Below are 20,834 nucleotides of genomic sequence, written 5' to 3' on the forward strand. Positions count from 1 at the left end.
GTCAGGATAGGCTGGGATTCGCTGTAATAACAATAAACTTGGATATCTCCAGAACTTACACAGAGATATTTTTCCTAAATTATATGGATCTTCCTCTATCTTGTAGCTGGGCCATGTGGACTTCATGGCTTCTAAGGTTGCCACAGCTGAGCAAAAAAAAAAAGAGACTGAGAACACCATTTCTTTACAGCCCTTGGCCTGGAAGAACACACATCACTTCCCTTCCTATGTCATTGACCAGAACTAGATAGAGGATCCCAACCTAGTTGCAAAGGAGGTGAGAAAATGCTTAGAGACACATGGTAATTTATGCTGCTCCTGAGAAGTGTGGGATAGCTGTATGGACTCTGAAAATGCTGCCTAAGTTTAAATCTCAGTTCCTGTTCCAACTAGTCATGGGCAAATTTCCATCACGTCATTTATAAAGTGGTTTTAACAATAGCACTTACTTTAGGAGTTACTGTTGTGGCGCAGTGGTTAACGAATCCGACTAGGAACCATGAGGTTGTGGGTTTGATCCCTGGCCTTGCTCAGTGGGTTAAGGATCCGGCGTTGCCGTGTGCTATGGTGTAGGTCGAAGACTTGGCTCAGATCCTGTGTTGCTGTGGCAGTGGCTTAGGCCGGTGGCTACAGCTCCGATTCAACCTGGGAACCTCCATATGCCACAAACGCAGCCCTAAAAAAAAAGGCAAAAAACAAAATGAAACTGGAGCTTCAGAGAGAGATAGGGCTGGAAATATAAATCTAGGAATCATCCGTGATGAAAAACTTTGGATATGGGTGATATTGCTTAGGGGAGATGACTAGGGTGAGAGAAAATCAAAGTGTGAAGATGGAACCGGGGTTAATAACAAAATTTAAGAAGTGAAAGGAGGAAGTAGAGCCCATGCAGGAATAGCCAGATCAGTAAGAGGAAGCCAAAAGGAAGTGTAAGAGTTTGAGAGAGTATCCATCCTTTCAGAATTAATAGCAATTTGTCAATATTTAATTTTGCATTTAGTTCAAAGGTAAAAATACTTGATACAAACTTTATTTATTTTTTTGTCTTTTTTAGGGCCGAAGCCACAGCAGATGGAGGTTCCCAGGCTAGGGGTCAAATCGGAGCTATAGCTGCGGGCCTACACTCTGGATCCTGAACCCACTGATGGAGGCCAGGTAACGAACTTTAAATTTAATTAGTAGGGTTTTAAGTAAGTTACTATAAGTTGCTTAAGAAATGTAGGTATAACAAGAGCAATGAATACAAAACAATGGTCATAGTCATTGTCTTTTTAAAAATAATTTTTTATTGAAGTATCGTTGATTTACAGTGTTTCAGGTATTTATAGCAAAGTGATATATATATTAGATTGTTTTCCATTATACTTAATTATGTTGCATATAGTTCCCTGTGCTATACAGTAGGTCTTGTTTTATGTTAGTATGTATATGTTAATCCCAATTTCCTAATTTATCCCTCCCCCAGTCTTCCCCCTTTGGTAACCCTAAGTTTATTTTTGATGTCTGTGAGTCTATTGATGATTTGTAAATAAATTCATTTGTATCGTTTTTTTTAGATTCCACGTATAAATTATATGATATTTATCTTTCTCTCTCTGACTTAATTTAGTATGATAATCTTTGGATCCACTCATGTTGCTGCAAATGGCATTATTCCATTTTCATGACTGAGTGATATTCCATTATATAGATATAATTCCATTATATCTATCTATCTATCTATCTATCTATCTATCTATCTATCTATCTATCTATCTGCACACACACACCACATCTTCTCTATTCACCTGTTGATGGCTATTTAGATGGCTTCCATGTCTTGGCTATTGTTAAGAGTACTGCTATGAATATTGGGGTGCATGAATCGCTTGGAATTAGAGTCTTTTCTGGATATATGCCCAGAAGTGGGATTACTGGATCATATGGTAACTCTATTTTTAGTTTTCTAAGTTATTAGTTTTTAAAATGATTTTTTTTTGGTCAGAATTTTGATGAAAAAGACAACTCTCTTACTCAAGGAAGCTCTTCCTGTTTCTATAAGGGATACCAATGTAAGGAGACAAATCAGGCCTCAGGAGCAGCAAAAATTAAAGAGACATCCAAAGTAAGAAAGTGGTTTAAGCATTAATTCAATAATCATACTACATTATAATAGTAATCTCATGACTATAATAGGTGAAAAATGGCTGGGGCTGGTGGAGAAGGGGAGAATTGGAGAAAGGATCTCTCTGAAAAACCTAAAATAGTAGCAGTGGCTTAATCTCCAATTGGAAATGGGCACATTCGGGGGAAGTTGTTTTGCAGCCATTTTCATGAGATGTTTTATGTCATGAATCGTTATCACTCTGTTGAGTTCCAATCATCTAAACTTTGGTATACTGCCATCAAGTGGTAGAAGGTGTATGAAATAAGAGAATATCATCTTTCTCCTTATTTTATTCTTTTGAACCTACTTATCTTCTGAAACTGCATTTTATTCAACTGAAGTTTTACACACACACACACACACACACACACACACACACACTATTATTTACTAATCCCTATAGCGGACTCTGTTGATTTCCTCTCTGTATCCCCTCAATTCACACTTGATGTCCCTTGTAGCCTCAAGGAGAATTCCTTTATAGGCCAAGGGAATCTAAGCATCTGTACCTCAAGCATCTGTGTCTTTCTGTCTGGAGACTTTCTCTGGTCTCAGAAGTGAGCTTAGCCCATTTGTGGGGCAGGGTGGAAGTGCCAGGGGTATAACAACCATCAGTCAATGATGGATGAGTGTTGTGGAGAAACACCCTAGCGTCCTCTCCCACTGAAGAGACAGTTCTGTCTTGGTTCTACATCAAGTCCACCTACTCTCAGAATCACCCAGGGGAATTGAGCCCCAGTTGCTCACAGCAGTGACTCACTCATGAATGCACTGACTTCTTTCCTTGGTTCACTTCTTCATCACCCTTCCTTGGGATCACTGCCTAAATAAAGTCCTTATACCAAAATTCTTGTTTTTGCTTGGTCTGCTTTTGGGAGAACCCAAGTAAGACCATAGAACCTTTTGTAATGGTCTTTACATTTTCACCATCAGTTCTCCTTTTTTTTTATTACTCAATGAATTTATTACATTTATAGTTGTACAGTGATCATCACAATCCAATTTTATAAGGTTTCCATCCCACAACCCCAGTGCATCCCCCATCCCCCAAACTGTCTCCTTTGGAAACCATAAGTTTTTCAAAGTCTGTGAGTCATTATCTGTTTGGCAAAGAAGTTCATTGTGTCCTTTTTTTAGATCCCACATGTCGGTGAAAGCATTTGATGTTGGTGTCTCATTGTCTGACTGACTTCACTTAGCATGATAATTTCTAGGTCCATCCATGTTGCTAAAAATGCTGGTATTTCATTCCTTTTAATGGCTGAGTAATATTCCATTGTGTATATGTACCACATCTTCTTGATCCACTCTTCTGTCAATGGACATTTAGGTTGTTTCCATGTCTTGGCTACTGCAAATAGTGCTGCAATGAACATTGGAGTACACGTGTCTTTTCGAGTTATGGTTTTTCTCTGGATAGATGCCCAAGCATCAGTGCTCCTTTAATTCTACATTTAAAGCAAAAATCCTTCCCAGCACTGTATCCTAAGTCATGCCACTTATTTCCAAACAATCTAAAGATTGTTTATCTATTAGCAGTCTTTAAATTTTGTCTTTAGTCACAGATAGGATATTCACTCTCACTAGGTTTTGTCTGTGAAGCACATATTTAAAAGCCTTTGATTTTGTTTTTCTGTGAGGGGGAGTAGAAAGATTCTGGCTTTGAAAGAAGAAAAAAAAATTAACCTCTTACTACCTAAGTAGCTTTGTCAAATTGCTTAACCTATCAGAGCATCATTTTTCTCATCTATAAAATGGGGGTATTAATTCTTGCATCTTAAGCCTGTGGGAGGACTAAATGAGGTTATGTTCCAAACATAGGATCCAATTAAAAGCGATATCCATGTAGCCACTGGCCTGTGCCACAGGTGCAGCAACATCAGATCCAAGCTGCATCTGCCATCTACTCCATACAGCTCATGGCAATGCTGGATCCTTGACCCACTGATTGAGGCCAGGGATCGATCCTGTGTCCTCATGGATACTAGTCAGATTCATTTCTGCTGAACCATGATGGGAGCTCCTAAATTTATTATTTTTTAAATAATTAGCTTTATGTACTTCCCCCCCTGCCTTTTTTCCCCCTCTTTGCTTGTCTGTATCAAAGCAGGCTATGTTATGCTGCAGTAACAAACATTTCTAAAATCTTGGTGACTTATAACAGGAGGGGTTTATCTCTTGCTCCCCCTACATTCCTATGTATGTATGAAAGTAAGGTGACTTGCCTTTTAGAGGATGAGTTATTAAACAGTTACTCATATAATTATTTACTTAAGATCTGTTGTAGGGCTCTGAGAGAAAAATGGTAGGAAATGAATCTTAAATAGGAATGTCAGGCATTGAGAAAGAAAGATATTTTAGGGCAAGAGGACCTCAGGGGGTGGGGGGGTTACCTCCCTTTACGCTAATGAAGGAGACCATTTATGCTGTAGAAGCCAACCGACCTTAGTGGTCACATGTGGCCCTCAGGGCGGATAACCTAGATGCCCAGACTGGAGCTGAGCACTCTGGCCAACTGGAAGCTAGAAACGTTCCTTTTAGTGATGCAAGCTTGCAGTTAATCACTCAACAAATATTTATCAGGTGCTTACTGTGGGCTAGGCCCCATGAAAATACCCAGGAGATGGGGCAGGGCTTGGGGAAAGGCATATATGGGTTGTTAGACGGGAAGAGACATTGGAAATCATCTCTTGCAGCTCGCTCAATTTAAAGATGAGCCAGAAGTGGTTCAGAGAGAGGGCACTTGATTTGCTTACTAGTCCTAAGGCTGGTGAATTGCCTCCTGGAACTCTGATCTCCAGAAATCTCAACCAGCTTGCTTTGCTACCACACAGTTGTCTCCAGTACTCGTGACTGTTGCTCTAAGCCAGAGTATCCACCTTCTGAGTGATGAAGTTTTGTAGTGGGTCACAATCAAAAAGCAAAAGTTTTTTATATTTGCCGCAGGGTACAATAATATTTGGGGAGTGAGCAGAAGAATAGGGGTCCAGGGAGTTCCCTTCGTGGCTCAGTGGTTAGCGAATCCGACTAGAGACCATGAGGTTGCGGGTTCGATCCCTGGCCTCGCTCAGTGGGTTAAGGATCCAGCGTTGCCATGAGCTGTGGTGTAGGTTGCAGACACGACTCGGATCCCAAGTTGCTGTGGCTCTGGTGTAGGCCGGTGGCTACAGTTCTGATTCGACCCCTAGCCTTGGAGCCTCCATATGCCGAGGGAGTGGCCCAAGAAATGGCAAAAAAAAAAAAAAAAAATAGGCGTCCATAAAGGAGGGTAATAAGGAACCTCACAAAAAGGCAGGAGAGGTTAGAGTGGTACCCCTGAAGCCAAGGGAAAGGAGCATTTCAAGGAGCCAGACGTAAAAAGTGTCTAGTTCAGAACAGAGGTCAAATAACTGAAATAAAATTCATTTTTTATAGCAAAACAAAAATTTAAACATAAACAATCCTTCTCTGCCCTTTGACCTCCTCTCCCTGCACTGTGCCTCGAGTATCTGCATTATGCATTGGCCCCACCTCTCCCATCCGCAGGAATACCTGCTCAGCCACACAGAGAAACGTTCTCTCAGCATCCACGAGACAACTCCTTAAGGACAACACTTCCTCCTGATCTTGCAAGACGTATTATGACTCCCCAGGATGATGCTTAGATCTGTAAACTGTCAATAATATGTCCCTGGATGTACAGCTCTCTGTCTCATAAAACTGGGCCTTGTTACCTAACAGGCAGAATAGTTCTCAGAGCTTTCTGAGATACTCTTCCTGGGTTATAATCCTCAAATTTGGCTCAAATAAAAATTTCCATTTCTTTCTTAGATTGACCCACTGATTTTTTGAGGACATAATATAGGGTCTGAAAGATGTCCATTGGGAGTTCCCGTTGTGGCGCGGCGGAAATGAATCCGACTAGGAACCATGAGGTTGCGGGTTCGATCCCTGGCCTTGCTCAGTGAGTTAAGGATCTGGTGTTGCCGTGAACTGTGGTGTAGGTTGAAGACACAGCTTGGATCTGGCATTGCTGTGGCTGTGGTATAGGCCGGTGGCTACAGCTCCGATTAGACCTCTAGCCTGGGAACCTCCATGTGCCACAGGAAGCAGCCCTCAAAAGACAAAAAAAAAAAAAAAAAAAAGTGAAAGATGTCCATTGGATATGCAAATGAGAGACTTGAAATTAAGAGGTCATTAAAAAGCCAAAGAGCCTATTCCCTAGAACTAAGAGAGATAATGGGCTAAAGGAATGAGAGGTTGTGACCAGAGATGATCTATTAAAGCTCAAGTTTTCAGTTATACTTTCAGTGGATAATGAAGTAAAGATAGGTTTACTCTGGAAGCTTAATGAGTGTTGAGGCAAAACTCTTGACTTCGTAGATTTAATGTGGAAAGACTGAGAATGGTTCTAAATCTGTAAAAATGAGAAATGGCTGGGATTTTGTTAGGACGTAGGTGTGGAGATGAAGAACCTACAAAAGGAGGTCTTTCCTAAGGAAGAAGAAGAATACAGGTGTGAAAGGGACAACAGGAAGGTTGAAGAATATTGACCCTTTCCCCAGGCCTCATGGTTTGTGTGGGGCAAGAAAAGAAATGCTCCCTTTCCTAGAGAGAACAAAAAGGGGGGGGTGTGGGGAACCCATGATTTTCACCATTTCTGAATGGCTAAAAACAAATCTGATAATTTCCGAACCAAATATAGTAGGTATATAGTAAAGAATCTCCTGCCCAGAAGAAAGGTCTGGACTTTGCCCTTGGCTTCTGGGAAGTAATCTCTGGGTCCTAGCAAGATGGTGCTTGATAGAGTCTTTGTTTGCCTGGAGGCCTTGGGTCATACTGGATGGTCGAACAATGCGATTTAGGGTGGAGAGCTCATGACACCCATATAGTCTTAGGGTGGGGGCTGAGAAAAGAAAGACTGATAATGTGACTTAAAGGGGGGGCTTTGGATCCGTCAACTTGGAGACTGAAATTACCATATGGGCAATCCATGGGTCAATCATGCCTGTATGATGAGCTCCCACTAAAACTTCTGGGCACAAAGCTCAGGTGAGTTTCCCTGGTTGGCACTTCTCCCTGTGTATTGTCATACATTCAGACGGGGAGAGTAACCTGTTCCTGACCCCGGGAAAAGATCAAAAGAAGCTCTGCATTTGGCACTTCTCCTGACTCTGCCCTATATGTGCTTTTTTTTTTTTTCCTTCGTTGATTTTAACCTATATCCTTTCCCTATAATAAACCCTAATCCTGAGTAGCTTTCAGTGAGTTCTGTGAGTCCTTCTAGCTAATTATTGAGCCGGAGGGTTTGAACTTGGTGTCAAAGTGAAGGTGTTCTTGGGGAGATATGCCCTCTAGCTTCATGTATTAGCTGTGGGTTACCACATGATTACAACTGCTCTTTCTGCTTTTTTGTGTCATTGCCACCAGCATGTATTTGGGTTGTGAAGATTAATGCTGTTTTATAAAGCTTTCATTTTTATTTTTATTTGCATCAATTGAGGTACATTCCTGGAAGCGTTACCAACATATCTCTTAAGTAACAATTAATCATTGTTGTAAAAAAAAAATATTCCACTGTTCTTGATGAAGTCAAGATGTTTTCAGGTTACTTATTTTTAGATTTTGATTCTGTGTTGTGCGTGAATTATGTAGGGTGAGGTGTGTGTGTGTGTGGCCAAACCTGCTATACAACTTGTAAAATACAGATGTGAGCTTACCAATCACATGGGCTGCTTTTTGGCTTTAGGAATAAGATTTTTTTTTTTTTAATGCCATAAGACATGAAAGCAATCTTTCATTAAGTGTTCAAAAATGGGGAGTTCCCGTCATCATGGCTTAGCAGAAACGAATCTAACTAGGAACCATGAGGATGCAGGTTTGATCCCTGGCTTTGCTCAGTGGGTTAAGGATCCGGCGTTGACATGAGCTGTGGTGTAGGTTGCAGACACGGCTCGGATCTGGATCTGCCATTGCTGTGGCTGTGGTGTAGGCCAGCGACTACAGCTCTGATTCGACCCCTGGCCTGGGAGCCTCTATATGCCGCCCATGCTGCCCTAAAAAGGCAAAAAAAAAAAAAAATTCAAAAATGGGCTGTCAACTTCCATTCAGAGCTGTAAATTGCATGGAGGGAGTTTTAAACTTCTTTTTGAAATTCTGGTTTCTAGGAAATTGCAAAAGGAAAAAGGAAATAAAGAGAAGCAAAGTCACTGCTCCCCAGTTCTTTTCATTCAACTTTATCCTTTCCTTTACCTCCTCTCACACTCTGCATACAACAGTTTTGATATCGGTAAGGATTTGGCCAGTCACTTTGACTTTTAGTGACAAAAATATGTGGGCGGGGAGTTCCCAGTTATGGCTCAGTGGTTAAGGAATCCGACTAGGAACCATGAGGTTTCTGGTTCCATCTCTGGCCTTGCTCAGTGGGTTAAGGATCCGGCGTTGCCGTGAGCTGTGGTGTAGGTCGCAGACGTGGCTCGGATCCTGCGTTGCTGTGGCTCTGGCGTAGGCCGGTGGCTACAGCTCCGATCCGACCCCTAGCCTGGGAACCCCCATATGCCGCGGGAGCGGCCCTAAAAAAGGCAAAAAGACTCCCCTCCAAAAAAAGTGTGGGCGAAATCGTTTGGCGGGGAGAGCCCTCTGCTCTTAAGATTTTTCCAAGGTAGGGAAAACTCAGGATACTGTTTCTATGGCCACGGGACGCGTTGCCAAGGGCTGAAGAGGATAGAAAATAGCTACCGGGAGCCAGAGGAGAAAAGGAGGAAGCACGTGCGATTTGGGGAGGCAGAGGCATTGGAAGGCTGGAAATTAAAATTTGAATGGAGATGGAAGACAAAATAAGGAAGGCAAAGTTTTTTAGAGTCGAGACCTTTTTCCTCTCCCCTTGGCCCGCAGACAGAACTTGCTCCAGCGGGATCAGGCTGGGGAGAGATTAGGCGCGAGGCAGAGGCACCACTATCACCGTGGCGGGTGGGGTTGCTCCCACCTGGGATTCTCAGGTGAGAGTGGGTCGCAGGTGGGAGGCGGGGCTCAGGGGCTCTTTTTGACCATTCCTTGAAAAGACCTTTGTCTCCTTTATACTTAATATTAAGGAGCTTCCTCAATCAAAACATCTTTGATATTTTGGCTTCCCATTAAGGAACCCCAGGCATAGAGTATTTGAGCAGGGCTCCCTGTGTCCCACGGACTCTACGCGCACCGGCTGCTCGGGCTGCTCCTGGGGTGGAGGTTCCTGGGGAAGCTGAACTGTGGGGCTGGGCATGAGGTGCCAGCCGGCTTCTGGCTGCATCACTGGCGCGTTTCAAACTTGCTGAAACAGACAGCGCGACCCAGGAACAGACTGGTTGGACTTGCTCACTCCTGACGAATTGGGGTGCGATTTCGAATTTGCCCATGGAGTCTTCCAATCGTTATCTGATATTTGCTCATAGTAATACTGCCCAGAGCATACACATCATACTCTGGGAACATCTTTGATATTTTCACCAACCTCAATTGGTGACAGGCACAGTTTAGTAATGTTTGAAACCAAAGAGTATATATATGTATTTTTTTCCCTTTTTTTGGTGCCGCTCCGCGGCATATATGGAGGTTCCCAGGCTAGGGGTCTAATCGGAGCTGTAGCCACCGGCCAGAGCCAGAGCCACAGCAATGCGGGATCCAAGCCGGGTCCTCGACCTACACCACAGCTCAGGGCAACACCAGATCCCTAATCCACTGAGAGAGGCCAGGGATCGAAGCTGCAACCTCATGGTTCCTAGTCGGATTCCTTTCTGCTGCGCCACAATGGGAACTCCCCAAAGAATACATTTTCTTTCCCTCTATTTTTAACAAAAAGGGGGTAAGAAGTGTTCTCGCTGTGGCACCACAGGATCAGGATCCTGGCTTCTCTAGAACCCTGGGACACAGGTGCAATCCCTGGCCCAGCATAGTGGGTTAAGGATCTAGAGTTGCTGCAGCTGTGGGTTAGGTAGCATCTGTGGCTGGGGTCTGATCCCTGGCCTGGGGACTCCATGTGCCGTGGAGTGGCTGAAAAAGAAAAATAAGGTGGGGGGGGGGGGACAAGAAAATCTATGGTGTGGATCTGTCTATGCACATAGGGCAGGTTTAATAATGACATCTTCCAATAACGAGTTTTAAATTTAGTTCTCATGATTTGTGGGCTGTATTAGTTTGCTTGGGGCTGCCATAACGCAATAGTAACTTAATTTATTCCTCACAGTCTGGAGGCTGGAAATTCAAGATCCAGGTGTCTGCAAGGGGTGGTTTCCTCTTAAGCCTCGCTCTGGGCCTCACAGATGTCCGCCTTCTCCCAGTGTCCTCTCATGGGCTTCCCTCTATGCATATTGTCTGTGTCCTAATCTCTTCCTATATGACACTGGTCATGTTGGATCAAGACCCACTCCAATGACCCTATTTTAATTTCATTACCTCTTTCAAATAAAGGTCCTTCCTCCAAATACAGCTACATTCTGAAATACTGGGGATGAGGGCCTCAACATACAAGGTGGGGGGCATAATTCAGCCTGTAATACAAGCCATTTCTGAGCATTTAAGAATTAAAAAAAAAAATAGGATTCCCTTGTGTCTGTGCTTGGAATGTGAGGTGGAAAAATTCAGCCATTTGCCTCATTATTGAGTCAAAAATGGTTATTTAACAGTGAGGGCCTACTATGTGCTCAATAGAGTGGGGGACTGTGTCAGGTATAAGACAGAGGTCTTGCCTTCAAGGGGTAAACATTTGAACTGATAAAGACAGATAATGCAAGTACATTTTAACTTGAGCCTTTGTTTTCTAGATAGTGGCTCAGTCCTGCTCTTTTGTTATGAGTTTAGAGCCACTTTTGGTTTTCTGGAGTTCTTCCTTTAACAGGAGATGTTTGCAACTTGCTGAAGTCTTCTTAGCAGAACCTATTATGTTGGCAACATTGGAGTTTTTGTTTGTTTGTTTTGACTTTTTTTCAGTCCCCAAAGTACTAACTGTTAAAATGAATTAATGCTCTTAAAAGTCACTTTTTAGTTTGATATTGTTATTTTTAGCAATGACTCTGTCTCTGATATGCTTATAATGTTGGGCTCGCAATCTTGAAATTGTTTGTTGATATAGCCAAGTCTTCGCAGTGAGGCCTGTGAAGGATTTACTATGAAATTACTGGGACTTTTATGCTGCCCTGGTTGGCAAGTTCTCTGTTTCATTGTGTTCTTTTTCAAAAAAACTGTCATTACTGAGCCAGTAATTGAGAACAGAAATCCAAGTTTCCTTTGAAAATAATTTTGCTGAGTTTAGATTTGGCAAGAACCAAATTTTATAATTCACTCAAAACTACATATTTCCTACTCAGTAAAACATTGCGAATTAACATCATCCATTTCAGACAGACTGGGATTACTCCCCCTAAAATGTCTTATTCAGAGATATCTCCAAATTGAATTGTCATTTTCAGATCCCAGCTGGGGGTAAAATCCTTTGCCTGGTGCCGAGATTCAAAGGTGGGTCAGTCAATTCTTGCTTTAAATGAGCTTTTAATGCAGTGAGGAAGAGAGTTGTCAAAAAGTAAATCTCTATAGCACATGCCAAGTTCCATAACGAAGGACAAAGAGTAACAGGGGCACAGAAGAAAGTGAGCTTGTCACTGAGACAAAGAAAGAAAGAATGCCAAGGCAAATCTCAGAATAGAATTCGCCTTTACATTAGGAGTTGAGAAAGAATCGGCTTTTGACTGGCAGAGGTGAGGAAAAGAACATTCCCAGTGGAAGGAAAAGCAGGAGTGAAGGACATGGCTTGGAAAGGGGCAGGATGGGCTGGGAATAGGATTAGCAGATCCTGACAGAAGCAAATGGGATACGGTGGGAGATTAACTGGAAAGGTGGACTGAGCCAGGTCCTGGACTGTCTTTTCCTGAACCGTCTTAGATGTCATCCAAAGAGTTTGCATGTTATGCCGCAGGTTAATGGGGAGCAAGCAAAGGTCTGTGGGCTGGTGCTGGACCTGACCAGTATCCTTTTTAAGGAAGATAGCTCTGATGACATTTTGAAGGAATGGTATTTGAGGGACGAGGAGGAAGGTTAGGGGCAGGCAAGTTAGGAGAGTAGAGTTTAGTGACCACGAGGAGGGAAAATGAACATCCGAAGGTCTGAAGGAAGACAAGGGCAATGCAAATCAAAGGGAGGACCCGAAAGCTCTTGTCCAATTGGGGTCAATGTTGCTTCACTGTTCATGGAATTATGTCAAAGACTGTGGATCCATTTGAACCCCAAGAGTCTATGAGTTAGGCTTCTGTGACCACATGAGAACTCTCCATTCCACAGGGGAGCGTTTCCCAGCAACTGTAAGTGATATGTAAGAATGTTTCAGACACATCTATGTATAGTTAAGAAGTGAGATAATCTCTCACCCCTAGTTCATATGTCAGTTGAAAAGGGGATTATTAGATCTCTTGACTTGAGCACAAACTAATTTTGGTTTTTTGGATGACTCTCCAGTGTGGCCACATAGTAATGCTTTTCAAGGTAGTCTCCCTAAATAGTTACTGTATATTCAAAACCTACCTTTCTCCTTTATGGGACAGTGAGTTTTAGTTTCTGTTCACCAAACTGAGCATAAGAATTTAATAAATAATGGAGAAATAAAACTATGAGAAAATTAGAGAAGGAAAGGAACCAAGATAATAGATGGCATGGCACAGAAGATACTGAATTTCTGGATTAAAATAGAAGACACTGAATTATGGGATCAAAGTAAAAGATACTGAATTATTGCATTAAATAGAAGATGATGACGTGCTGAGTAAGTTCTCATTGTTTCCCAAGTTCCAAGCATTTAGTGCAGGTGTATTTGAAGAAATATACTGTGAAGGAAGCAAGGATTGCATGGTGGCAGGTATGCAGAAAAAAACCAAAATGATGTGCAGATGGGAAACATGCATTTTGCAGCATTTTTTATAGGTAATCTCACACATCTTAACCTAGCTGGTAAGTATATCATTGCTCATATTTACTTCTTTTATTTATTAAATAATATGACACTTATATTCACTCAATTAAACCTTGAAACCACCTCATAAGTAGGTCTTTCTATTATTTGAATTTTTCAGATGGAACAACACAGAAAGGTTAGACAATAAGCCCACAGTCACATAGCTGCTAAGTAGCAGAGCTAAGGATTCAAACCCAGGCAGTCTAACTTGAGTCCATTTTCTTAACCAGTATACTATACTGCCTTTCTGAGTTTGACGGTGAAAGATAAAGTAGTGAGGTTTTTTGTTTTGTTTCTTTGTTTTGGATTTTTTTTTGCTTTTTAGGGCCACATATGTGGCATATGGAAGTTCCCAGGCTAGGGGTCAAATCAGAGCTGTAGCTACTGGCCGACACCACAGCCACAGCAATGCAAGACCCAAGCCACGTCAGCGACCTACACCACAGCTCACAGCAATGCTGGATCCTTAACCCACTTAGTGAGGTCAGGGATTGAACCCACATCTTCATGGATACTAGTAGGGTTCATTACTGCTGAGCCATGATGGGAGCTCCACAAGTAGTGACTTTTTTTAATGCTGTAGTTTGATCTAGAAGAACCTCAAAAGGACTCTGTCAAAGACATGTGTACTTGTGAGTATAAAGGGAGACTACAAGCAAATGTAGCATTTACAGTTTTCCATTTCCTCTATGGCCAGTGGTTAATGCATTCAGGTTTTTAGGTATTAGGGATGCAAAGATGAGTAAGACTGGTCCCTGCTTTCGGGAAACAGTATAGAGGGGGAATAAGGTATATTATGTACTTTAATGAAGCGTGATTAAGTAGTAGGGTAGCAGTGTGCATAGACTATCATTTGAACACAGACATCACACATCTAAATCATAGTAAACCAGGGAAAGCTTCCTAGCAGAGGTGCTATTTGCATTGGGTCTTGAGGGATGAGTAGAACTTAGAAATTTACAGGGAGTGGATAACAGGACTGTAGGTAGAGGGACCAGCAAAGGCGAAGCAACAAGTAAAGGAAAATATAACACCTTAAAGAAGAGCAAGTTGTTTGCTAGGACCAGGATATCAAGTGTACCCGAGGCAGAGGCATGTGAGGTTAAAGACTTAGTCAGAAGCCAAACCATGAGCCTGGCATGATAAATCAAGGAGCTTGACCTTTATCCTCAAAACTATAGGAAGAAGTTGCCCCTGTAATCAGGGAGTCATGTGCTTGTATTTTTCTTGAAAAAATAATTCAGACAAAAGTGAAGAAGAAAATGGATAGAATGGAACAAATGTATAGACATATTTTGAAACGATTGCAATAATCCAGGCAACAAGTTATGGACTCTTAAACTGAGCAATAGCCATGTGAATGAATAAGAAGAAAAACAACTTAAAAGGTATGTAGAATGTAGCATCTATAAGAGAATGTGATTGTTGTATATTTAGGGAAAGGATGAAAGGGAGTTTCCCAGGAGAGTGGTGACCAAATCCTGCTTTAGGGGAACAGCTACATCAGAATGGCTTTAAAAAAGTAGACCCCTGGTCTTTATCTTCATAAATCTTGACTTAGTGGCTCTGGGATGCTAACTGGGAATCTATTTCTTGGAAGTTTTTGAGTTCATTCTGCAGTGTAACTAGGATTGAGAACCATTACAGCTCCCAAGTTTATGGGCTGGATACCTAAAAAATAACCTATGTGGTCATAAAGAGATGCCTAGGAAAGGTTGGAAGAGATTTTTGGCTAAGGGAGCAGAAGAACGGGTTTACTTTTAGCTACATTTGGGCTACCTGTGGGAAATCTGGATTGAGCTAGGTATATGGGTTTGGAACTCAGAAGAGAGATTTTGTTTGTAAAGGCATGGTGGTAGATGAAACCATGGGTTTGGGAGATTATCCTGGGAGAATTTACGGAAGAGTGAAAAAGATGGCTGTGCATTTAGGAAGGCTCATGGGTAGGAAGTGGTCTAGGGAAGATGAGCAAGGAGAAAATGCTGGTGAGGAATCTTCAGAGAAGGTAAAGAGATGTGACTCGTCACAGAAACTAGGTGAGGGGAGCTCCACAGAAAGGAGCGGTCAACATTAGCAAAAGTTTTAAACATTCAAATAAGGTAAATAAGAGCAGAAAAGTGCCCGGCCCCATAAGATGGTGACAGTAGTGACTTAGGAGAGCAGATTTAGAAGAGTAGTTTCAGAGGAGTCAAATGATGGTGGATGAGAAGGGATGTAAGAAATTAGAAACCCTACGTATAGACAAGCATCTTAAGAAATCTGGCAATAAAGGGAAGATGGGAGAGAACAATGGCTAGTGGGGTCAGAGGAGGAATTTTTTTCCTTTTCTCTCCCTCTCTCTCTCTCTTTTTTTTTTTTGTCTTTTGTCTTGTTGTTGTTGTTGTTGTTGCTATTTCTTGGGCCGCTCCCGTGGCATATGGAGGTTCCCAGGCTAGGGGTCCAATCGGAGCTGTAGCCACTGGCCAGAGCCAGAGCCACAGCAACGCGGGATCCGAGCCGCATCTGCAACCTACACCACAGCTCACGGCAACGCCGGATCGTTAACCCACTGAGCAAGGGCAGGGACCGAACCTGCAACCTCATGGTTCCTAGTCGGATTCTTTAACCACTGCGCCACGACGGGAACTCCTCTTTTTTTTTTTAAATAGAAGAAACTTGAGCATGCTAAGGAGAAGAAATCGGTGAAGAAAAACAAGGATAGATTCAGGAAAGAGGAGACAAAAAGTGAAAGTAATCATTTTAGGAGGCCAGAAGTCTAGGGTATATGGGGAGGAGTTAGCTTTGGATGGGAAAGGCAACACTTCTATTAAAATTACAATACAGGAGTTCCCATCGTGGTTCAGTGGAAACAAATCTTCCTAGTATCCATGAGGATACAGGTTCGATCCCTGGCCTTACTCAGTGGGTTAAGGATCTGGTGTTGCAGTGAGCTGTGGTATAGGTTGCAGACACGGCACAGATCTGGTGTTGCTGTGGTGGTGGCGTGGGCCAGCGGCTATAGCTCCTCTTTGACCCATGGCCTGGGAACCTCCATATGCTGAGGTTGTGGCCCTAAAAAAAAAAATTAAAATACAGGTGAGGGAGTTCCTGTTGTGGCTCAGTGAGTTAAGAACTTGACATAATGCCCTTGAAGATGCATCTTCAATCACGAGCTGCAGTGTAGGTCACAGATGCAAGTTGGATCTGGCATTGCTGTGGCTGTGTTGTAGGCTCACACCTGTGGCTCTGATTTGACCCCTGGCCTGGGAGCTTCCATATGCCACAGGTGTGGCCCTAAAAGAATAAAATGAAATGAAATAAAATAAAATACAGGTGAGATGGGAATGGATACAGATAAGACTGGTATGAGAAGCAGAAGAAGTTCTTACTTAATGGTCTCTGTTTTCTTAGTGAAAAATAAGACCCATCTTATTCCTTCTTGCCTAGGAAGATGGGCCTCACAAGAAAAATGTCTGCCAGGTGAAAACTTCCTCAGTGAATTTGATAGAATACCTAGCAAAGTATCTTTCAGGTAATGGATGTAGTAGCTAGAGGCCAAATGAAATGTTTATCATCAAGTGAAAATATATGCTCATAGAAATGGGACCATGAAGTAGAATTTATGGCCACAGAAGTAGAAATATGAAGCAGAAGTATGAAACCAACATGCTGGTTTAAAGTAGACATTCAAATGTAAAAGATTAGGAGTTTCCGTCCTGGCTCAGCGGAAATGAATCTGCCTGGTAACCAGGACATAGGTTCAATCCCTGGCTTTGCTCAATGGATTAAGGATCAGGAGTTGCCATGAGCGGTGGTGTAGGTCACAGATGTGGCTTGGATCCAGCGTTGCTGTGGCTGTGGTGTAGGCCAGCAGCTGCAGCTCTGATTCAACCCCTAGCCTGGGAACCTCCATATGCCATGGCTGTGGCCCTAAAAAGACCAAAAAAAAAAAAAAAGTAAAAAATTGAATCAAGAAAAGACTGAAACAGGAGTTGCAATGTGGCTCAGCGTGTTTCGAACCCAACTAGTATCTGTGAGGATGTGAGTTCCATCCCCTACCTCGCTCAGTGAGTTAAGGATCCAGCATTGCCATGAACTGTGGTGTAGGTCGTTGACACGGCTTGGATGTTGTGTTGCTGTGGCTGTGGTGTAGGCCAGCAGCTACAGCTCTGATTCAACCCCTAGCCTGGGAACTTCCATATGCCGCAGGTGTGGCCTTAAAAAGCAACGAAAAAGAAAAAAAAGACTGAAACACAGAAGGTCACATTGAGGAATATTTAATACAGTCTTGATACTTTTTGCATTAAAATATTAGTTTATATTTCATGCAAACTGCTTAGGATGCCTCATCATATTAGATCTAATGTTCTTTGCTCTCAGTGTTTGCTTGAAGAAACAAGCTAGGTCCTTGGCACCCTTGGCATAATGATGAGAGCAAGCAATTTGTTCCATAGTGTTTCTTCCCTCCAGTTTCTCCCAGTGCCCTTCATCCATTAGGAATGATGGGCCCATTGCCAAAGACCTATTCAAATAATTGCAAACTGAAAAAAAAAGTATTGCTTCCAAAATATGAAAACAAAACTGTAAAACTAAAACTGATAACATTCTCTCAGTTTCACTCACTAAGTGTTAAATTTAGTATTTTTCACTTCAACAAAACTCATGATAAGCACAGTGGTTTGCCAGAAATGATATCATAGCTAAATCATTTACTCATAGCAAAATAATTTTAAATCAAAGATATAGAAATTCTTTTACTTTTTTTTTTTTTTTTTTAGGGCCACATCCATGGCATATGGAAGTTCCCAGGCTAGGGGTTGAATCTGAGCTACAGCTGCCAGCCTACACCACAGCCACAGCAGTGCAAGGTCCAAGCCTCGTCAGCGATCTACACCGCAGCTACAGCAATGCTGGATCTTTAACCACTGAGTGAGGTCAGGGATCAAACCTGCATCCTCATGGATCCTAGTTGGGTTCATTAGTGCTGGGCCATGACAGGAACTCCTAAAATTTCTTTTAAATTAAACCTTGTGTATGTTTCTGTGTGTGTATAAAAAAAAAAAATGGGATGATGTGGTGTAGCTTAAAATGTCTGATATAATGTTGAAGATGAGGGACTCTAAACCTAATAGGCTTAAGATATTTTACCCTTTGGAGTTCCCATCGCGTGGCGCAGTGGTGAACAAATCCGACCAGGAACCATGAGGTTTCGGGTTCAATCCCTGGCCTTGCTCAGTGGGTTAAGGATCTGGCGTTGCTGTAGCTGTGGTGTAGGTTGCAGACGCAGCTTGGATCCCACGTTGCTGTGGCTCTGGCGTAGGCTGGTGGCTATAGCTCCAATTAGCCTGGGAACCTCCACATCTCTCAGGAGCAGCCCTAGAAAAGGCACAAAGACCAAAAAAAAAAAAAAAGAAAAAGAAAGATGTTTTACCCTTTAAAAAGACCTGCTTTCCATCGCTTTCACAGTAAGCAGCATGTTTCAGTTCCCTCATGTAATTTATACTTTCCTCGAACTGGGAAATGCATTCATTTCAATATGTTGGTTCCTCTATTTACCTCTATTTTTTATTTAGAAATAAAAATCTTTATCCTCCATAAAAGAAATTTTGATGAGAAATATAGAATCCCTCCTCATACTTGAAGTCATATCATGTTTAAGGGAAACACAGAAACTAAAATCCTTCTAGTTGTTTGGGGGATATATAGAACGGGTGGTTCTTGGATCTGAAAAGACAGTATATAGCATCCAGATAATCTCTGTTCTCTTTCAGAATCTCTCCCCTATTCCCCTGTAGGAGACCCAGAAAGCCTGAGGCATCCACACTGTTCTAACACCCTTGCCCTGCCTTTCTCCTTTCCAACCTGCAACCCAAGCTTATGTGGTTCATAACAAGACAGGCAACCCAAGCTTATGTGGTTCATGACAAGGCAGGCAATCTGTGGCCCACAAAAGTCCTTTGTCACTTTGGACCACATTGTGGGATGGCGGTGGAGTATCTGGATGTAGCAAAATATCAGAGGGCATGCTGAGATGGGAAGACATTATCAGAACACCAGGAATTCACACTCAGGGCACTAGATGGTGAAGGAAAGAGAGCAGAAAAGAGAGCTGAGGGAGAGGGAGGGAGTGGGATGGACTGGCAGTTTGGGATTAATAGATGCAGACTCTTACATTTGGAATGGATAAGCAATGAGGTCCTGCTGCATAGCACAGGGAACTGTATCCAATCACCTCTGATAGACTACGATGGAAGATAATGCGCAAAGAAGTGTGTGTATATATCTATGACTGGGTCACTTTGCTGTACGGCAGAAATTGACAGGACATTGTAAATCAACTATAATAAAATTGTCTCAGAAAAGAAAGCTAAAAGAAACCAAGTACACAATAATATGAGCTTTTGGCATAGAATCCTTAACTCTTGTCTTTTCATGCATTATTGCCTCTGTGTGATATTGATTGAACAATAAAAATGGGAGACATAGCATAAAATTTTTTGAGCTAGAAAGAACCTTAGTGTTGACATTGATGTTCATTAGAAATATTTAAATACCACTGGGAGAGTTCTAGTTGTAGCTCAGTGGTTAATGAACCCGACTAGTATCCATGAGGATGCAGGTTTGATCCCTGGCTCTGCTCAGTGGGTTAAGTATCCTGTGTTGCTGTGACTGTGGTGTAGGCCAGCAGCTACAGTTCCCACTCAGCCTCAAGCCTGGGAACCTCCGTATGTCTCGGATGCGGCCCTAAAAAAAAGACAAAAGAAAAAAAAGTGGATTAAATGACGTTTGGCCCATTCAGTTCACTGACCAAAAATATGTTGAATGCATAAACGTCTATTCAAATTTTAAAAATAGAAAAAGAGTGAGGATTGGGTTAATATTCCTGAATCTTCTTCCACTCTGCCCCTAGCTCTTTGTATTGCATTGTAAGGTACTTATACTTTGTGACTTTTCATTTTCTTTCTTTCTTTTTTCTTTCTTTCTTTCTTTCTTCCTTCCTTCCTTCCTTCCTTCTTTCCTTCTTTCTTTCTTTCTTTCTTTCTTTCTTCTTCCTTCCTTCCTTCTTCTCCTTCCTTCCTTCCTTCCTTCCTTCCTTCCTTCTTTCTTTCTTCTTTCCTTCTTCTCTTTCCTTTCTTTCTTCTTTCTTTCTTTCTTTTCTTTTCTTTCTTTCCTTCCTTCCGCCTTCCTTCCTTCCTCTTTCCGCCTTCCTTCCTTCCTTCCTTCCTTAGACGGTTCTTCCTGTTCCGAATCGCTTCTTCTTTCTTTCCTTCCTCCTTGTATCCCAATCCTCTCCTTCCTTAAGATGAAAAGGTTAAAGGGGGTAGAGGGGGAGTCTTAACGTCCTGTTTCCTTCCTGCCATCGCCCTTCCCTGTTCCTCGGCTGCCGTACGCAAGGTTGCCTTGCCTGTCCTGTTCCCTCTTCCTATCCTCTTCCATTCTATTCCTTCCGGCGTTCCCTATTTCCCTGGATGGGCGTGCCATTCATTAGATCCAGTCCTTACTGAAAATCGAGCGTTATCTTATCTTCGGCAAAGACGACATACTTTCATTGGAGGTGATCACGGAAATATGGCGCTTCGATCGGTTTCTCGCATTGCTTAAGAAGAAATATACCAGCTATAAATCGCCGTTTGAATTGCTTGTTCCTGGCTTTATATTATGCCCTAAATTCTGAGTAGTTCTTTAGAATAATCGTAGATATATTCTTGGTAAAGCAGTCCGTGTCGAGGGAGCGAGAGGGGGCTTATAAATCGT

The 20,834-nt window shown here is 42.3% G+C and overlaps 1 protein-coding gene across 3 annotated transcripts in view; it reads left to right on the plus strand.

The window, feature by feature from the left end:
• The window catches only part of C8H1orf141 (chromosome 8 C1orf141 homolog), a 185,593-nt gene that overhangs the window by 110,741 nt on the left and 54,018 nt on the right, over positions 1 to 20,834 (plus strand). For 2 of the 3 annotated variants that reach the window (XM_047788718.1, XM_047788722.1), the window contains exon 1: positions 1,124 to 1,155. The exons of the other annotated variant lie outside the window; for it this stretch is intronic. The gene's annotated coding sequence lies outside the window, so the exon portion shown is untranslated. Of the gene's footprint in view, positions 1 to 1,123; positions 1,156 to 20,834 lie in introns of those variants that run through there. 3 annotated transcript variants of the gene reach the window in all.

Source organism: Phacochoerus africanus, chromosome 8 (assembly GCF_016906955.1).
Source record: "Phacochoerus africanus isolate WHEZ1 chromosome 8, ROS_Pafr_v1, whole genome shotgun sequence".
Lineage (NCBI taxonomy): Eukaryota > Metazoa > Chordata > Mammalia > Artiodactyla > Suidae > Phacochoerus > Phacochoerus africanus.